We start from the raw sequence: 6,354 nt of genomic DNA, 5'->3' as shown, positions 1-6,354 counted from the left end.
GGAAGTACGAGCCGGATCCATCGCATGTGTTGGATTGGACCGACTTAGAGGTAGATGAGGATGCCTCGTATGAGGAGAGACCGGTATGGGTCTTGGATAGGCGGGATCAAGTCTTGCGAGGCAAGACCATTCCGTTGGTAAAGGTTTTATGGAAACATCACGGAGTGGAGGAAGCCACTTGGGAACGTGAGGCTGATGTCTGTGAGAAATATCCGGACTTGTTAGTAAATGTTTAACCATGTATTGGGATTTTGTAATATTGATGAACTTTAAGAGCATTAAATATGTCTTAAGTTGTAAAACATTGTGAATGTTTTGGTTTATGGGAATATTGTGGAACTTGCCTTGTAATAGAAGTTTATTTTAACATTGCATATGTTAACTCTGTTTTAGAAATGCAAATATAATTTTGGCATTGAATTTGTTTTGTGAATCATGTTGATAATGCATGTTGGAGATTATGTTGGAAGTTTGGCTCTTGAATAGAGATGGAATGACCGGTAATGGGTCAAGTTGTTGAATTTTATATTGTAATAATGTTGGTGATTGAGAAAACATGTTTTTGAAAAACTTGTACTTAATTTCGGGGACGAATTTCTTTAAGGGGGGGAGGTTATAGCGATCCTGATTTCTCTTCCTTTGATTATTGTATTTCGGACTTAAGTTTCGTGGAGTTAGTGGCTGTATATCTTGTTATCCTTTAATTCCGTGTGTTTGAGTTTTAGGACGTATTGGGCATGTTTCGAACAGGTTGGTTGAGCTTTAGTCCCATTCCTTGTTGCCCAGATTTTTGGTGGTACGCTCGAGCGGGTCCCTTTGTGCTCGAGCGGAGTTTGATTTTTGGTTGTCCGCTCGAGCAAGATTTACACACTCCCAGCATTTTGTGCCTTGCAAAACTTCTGCAGGTGCGTTTTTCACGCTCGAGCGATTTTCCTTACGCTCGAGTGGGTAGCACTCGAGCGGGTGTCTTGGCGCTCGAGCTGGTAGTTCATTGTCTGTAAAAGTTCTGGAAGGGGGGAATCTACGCTCTAGCGACTTTCCCTTTGCGCTCGAGCGGGTGTGTTTTGCAATTGTGTCTTGGCGCTCGAGCGGGAATCTTTGCGCTCGAGCGTGTCCAGTTTTTGTGTCTGACGCTCGAGCGTCCTATTCTTCGCTCGAGCGGGTCATACGTATATCAATAGACAGCAGGGGGATTACACTTCTGTAGACGTCCCCGAACGCCCTGGGAGGATGGGCCCTGTTCTGTTCATATTGGGTTCACTACAGTTCAGGATTCTCAAATTGTCACGGTTCTTGATTTGAACCAAAGAGTCCAAATCCGGCAAATTGTTTTGAGAAAAATAGATTTTTAGAAAAGAAGTGCCAAACATGGACTGCTTTGCCAGATACAGAGTCGCCACCTAAATATTTTATTTTGGGAAATTTAGGAAACCCTGACTCGGTGCCAAAGGCCACATGTCCGTCATCACCAAAGTTGCCTCGGCTCCGAAACTTGGGTACGATTGGGAAAGGTCAGCTATGAGCACCCCCTCTTGCCCGATCAAAGATCGGCCTCTACTAACCATGATATCTTGTTTTGAAAGCATTATGTGTTCCTATTCTGATTATTAGCCTAGAATTACTATGTTATGCGCACAGCAAACAAGTATAGACTAGATCGTCTAATTTGGAACAAAGTATCGCATATCCGTTTGTTTGGAAAATGTTTTGAAATTTGCTACTCGCGAGTAGGCTAAAACACGGATTTTGATAAGTTGTTCCAACTTAAGCAATCCAACCTTCACCCACAGGCATTCAGGCAGTTCATATCACATAAGCATCTAGCCACATGGTAAGCATGCTATCATGTTAACATTCACACTCGTGCGAGATGCTAAAGCACAAAATACTTACAGGGTACTCCAAGCCAAAACAAAGAACTCATTAGCAATCAATGTATGATCCAAGTCCATGTTAAGTGCCTAATGCAACGCATGCAGAATGCAATTAGGATAGGCTCGGCTAATCCTAGGATATCATGTGAAATGCAACCATTTGACGCACATATTCAAGTTTAGATTTGAAATACTATGCAGTTAGTATGATGCGCCGAGCCTGATGCATGCAATACTGATGAATGATGCACGCATGCATAGCATAAGGATGCTAAATTAAATATGTCCTAGTACTAACCATCAAAGCAGGTAAGTAAAAGGGAGAAAGAAGTGGGGGTTGGAAGACATGCACACACGTACCCACACTTATTACAAGTTTGCCCTCGCTCGGAGGGACCAAAACAATAATACAATTAATTAACCTACAAGCTAATTAAATATTACAGACCACCTAATTAATTAACAAATCAATTAAGTAAAGAAAGCGATAAAAGTCCTCGGGAAGAGGGTCTAATGCATGCGCGCTCAGTTTCGCTCGGGAGTCCATTGCCATGTACAAGTTGCCTCTGTTTTCCCTGCTCTGCTCCTCTGAGAATGGCACAATTCCCAAGGAACACTCTCTGGACATTGGGGAACACCATCGGCCATAAGGAATGGTCACCGGCCATGGGGAATGATCACCAGCCACTGGTTAAGCTCTCGGCCATCCATACTTGGTCGGTCGGCACTAAAGATGGCCGGCCAGTCAAAGCTTCCTGCAGAATCCTGTTTTGACAGCAGCACAGGGCAAAACAAGGCATGACAATGCATTCCAAGCAAATATGTGCACCAACACATCCCTTATCATGTTTATGACTCAAAGGGACATGGTTCTTGGTTCTCGGACCACCAATCGTGCATTTCAATGCGTGATGGCCCAAGGGACCAAGTGTGCCATTTTGATTTCAAATGTAATGTAATGCATATAAATATACAAGGAAGCCTTCAACCTCTATCATGGTTTGATCAAGAGGTGAGGCATGCATGCCAATGTAATGCAACCTAGGCATGCAATATGATCATGCAAGCAAGTGATGATGCTAGGCACACAACCTAAGGAATCAATCATGCAAGGCATGGAAAGACAAGCATACAAAATGTAATGTGGGCATGCAAGTAGGCAAGGCATGTGACAACATGTTAGACAACTTAACCAAGATAAATGCATGCCAAATGCAAAGCCATTTAAACATGCAACAACACATGATAAGCCAAGTATGCAATCAACACACAAGGTGAGCATGCCACAACATGCGAGAATGGACTTAGACTAATTTAGGCAGCCCTCAAACAAGCCTAAAACAGTGGCCAACATGCTCTAGGATGGAAGCCAAAACACATACAAATAGGCATGCATGCAAGGTCCAACACTTAGGCACGTAGAGACAACTTTTAAGCATACTTAAAAGAGAATAAACATGGACCAATGGCATACATTATAAGCTCTGAAATTGCATGGAAAAGAGGTGCCAAACAGACCAATCAACACAAGCAAAGCATGCAAGCATGGCCAAAACTTAACGCAAGCTAAAAGCGTATTGAGCTACACTTAGCAAAACCAAACATGGTAGGATTTAAACAACCAAAATCAGTGTCTTAGCATGTTAAAACAAAGCCAAAAACACATCTAGATGGCATCTAAATGGTCTAAACATACAAGCATACAAAAGAGGCCAAACATGGAGCATAAGATGACAACCTTATAAAGCATTAAAGGGACATCAAACACAAGTATACAAGCATGCCATGAGGACTGAAATGACATGCTAAGCGGTTCCAAACCACTGAAATGATGCAAGCAATGCATGCTCCACACTCACACACCCAAGGCCTACAAACCAAAATGCAAGGTGGCTATACTAAGCATGTCATGGTCGACCAAAACAACCAAAAACAGAGCTTAAGCATGCTAAAACGAGCACAAAAGCTTCACAAAGCTAAGCCAAAAGCATGCTAGAAACAAGGCTCAAAGCACAAGGCATGTTAAGGCAATCCATGGCATTACAAGACATGTATGCAAGGCAAGCATGGTGTGTCCAAACCAAGTAAAAATAGAGGTAATATATGGCAAAATACTACCAAATAACACTTAAGACATGGCCAACATGCACTTAGAAATGATGCTCATACATGAGGCTATAATGGCCGTTATTGAAGACAACAAGGAGAGGGGATGGCCCTCTCCTTCTTAGGACCCCAAGGCACCATCCTCACCACTAAAATCCCTTAAGATTTCAGTGGTGAGGAGGCCCAAACAAAGTGGTCCTGGAGCTCACCAAAATAGCACAAAAATAGGGCCAAACAAGGCCTAAGAGGGGTCAAATAACCCCAAACAACAAAACACTCTTAAGCAACTATTTAGGGCAAGCAAAAAAAAGACTTTTATATGTTATAAGCTAAGCTTGAAAACAGGTGTAAGGTAGTCAAAAAAGCTATGCAAAAATGGGGAATAAAGGTCAAGAACACTCACCCTTGAAGAACACTTCCAAGATCACAAGACCAGACCTCTTCTTGGATCAAAACTAGCTTAAAAAGTTCAAGATCAACCCTCTAATGCCTCTGCAACTAAGGAAAGGTGTAATGGTAGGTGTTTGTGTGCAATAGTAAGAACAAACACACACTAATACACCAAAAGGAGGAAGAGATATAGAGATAGAGTACATGTAAACCCTAACCCTAAAACTCAGAGCTCTGGAGCTTTTTTTGTCAACCCTAATGGAGGGAGAAGAGGCTCCTTCTTATAGAGCTCACTCTTGCAAAGCTTCTCAAGTAAACTAGTCAAGAGGGAGATCCCTCCATACACGTATATGGAGGGAAGTAAAGTGGGTGCCAGCTATCACAGCTGGTACAAAATATCTACCAAAAGCAGATGCACAGTAGTCGGCCGACCAAAAATGCAATTTGACCAAAATAGATGGCCGGTCAACCATCCAGAGTGCCGGTTGGCCAAACATTTGGCCGATGGAAACAAAACACAGCTGATGGCCTCAAGCCATGGCCGGTGGAGTGTAGGGATGGTCAACAAGCCATTCCCTGCCCTCCAAAGCAAAAACACAAGTGTTTGGTGCAAAACCAAACACAAAACAATTGAGTCGAGAAATCCTGAGGCAGGGTTCGTGGCCGAGACCTCCGGGAACTCAAGACGAACACAAAGATGGATGATCACCGAGTGTTCAAACGGTGATATCCAAGTCTTGAGGATGGTCAAAAATGGGGTGTCTACAACTTCACTTTTTCATCTCTTTCTTTTTCAAAAACCCTAGATCTGAGCTCCCTCTCTCTCTAAACAACTTCTCTCTAGGGATTGATCTACTTCTAGTGAGTTTCTAACCTAGGCTCTTTGTAAGAAAGATAGAGGGTGTTGAGGGCTTCCTTTTAATCTGAAAAATCTTGGATTTGGAGCACTTTGGATTTCGGTCATCTCCTCCATTTGAGCTCTTCGTCTCGAGGTAGGGATAACTAATCATTCTTATGGTCTTTGACATAAACTATTGGTCTTTTTGATATAATATTGAGTTTGGTGATTTTGGGTGTTAGGGTTTCTAAATGTATAAAAGAGGGGTTTTGTATTTTGAGTTTATACATGTGTATTTAGCCCTAGAAATGAGAATATTGGTCTTGTTGATAATATTGGGACCTTTGGGTCGATATTGAGCTTAAAGGGAAAAATGCCATATTTGGGTATATTTGGGTTATTAGTGTAATTAATGACATTTGTTATGAAATTGAGTTGGGGATAATGAAATTTGCTCATTATGAGATAGAATGGTGGAGTTGGATTTATAAATCGGTCACTTTTGAAAACGTCAATTATATATCTGTTGAGGCATTTATTATCTGTTTAGAAATAACTGTTTTGGGCTATCGGTGGAGGATAGTCTTGATTGTTGTAGACATTGCATGATGATTAGGTGAATTGAAACTAATCAAGTTGTGTATTTGAATACATGGGTGCCGAATCCCGCGGGTGAAATTTTCGTAAAATGGCCATTTGAATATAATTATACATGGGTGCCGAATCCCGCGGATGCAATTTCCGTAAAATGGCAATCCGAATATATCTATACATGGGTGCCGAGTCCCGCAAATGAAATGTCCGTAAAATGGCCATAAGAGAATGAAAATACATGGGTGCCGAATCCCGCAGACGCAATTTCCGTAAAATGGCAGTTTGTAGTATTGTTGGCATGAGTTGTAATCTCACTTCAGTTATTTGGCCAGGTTCTGAGTCATGTTTATAAGTTGAGTTTTGTTAAGTTAAACATTTATCAAATGCTAATGTTTTAGTTATTGCTCATGTTATGTTTAGCATATCTCTACTGGGCGTTGGCTCACCCTATATGGGACATCATTTTCAGGTACATGTGTTATGTCACCTCCAAGGACGTAGCTTGGGAGGCTTGAGGCTGTAGACTCTATTTTTTGTTATTTTTGGTTGTAT

Source organism: Camellia sinensis, chromosome 10 (assembly GCF_055761805.1).
Source record: "Camellia sinensis isolate YWXY chromosome 10, ASM5576180v1, whole genome shotgun sequence".
In the NCBI taxonomy this organism is placed as follows: Eukaryota; Viridiplantae; Streptophyta; class Magnoliopsida; order Ericales; family Theaceae; genus Camellia; species Camellia sinensis.
The sequence above is the reverse complement of the archived record's forward strand: the minus strand, read 5'-3'. Positions refer to the sequence as shown.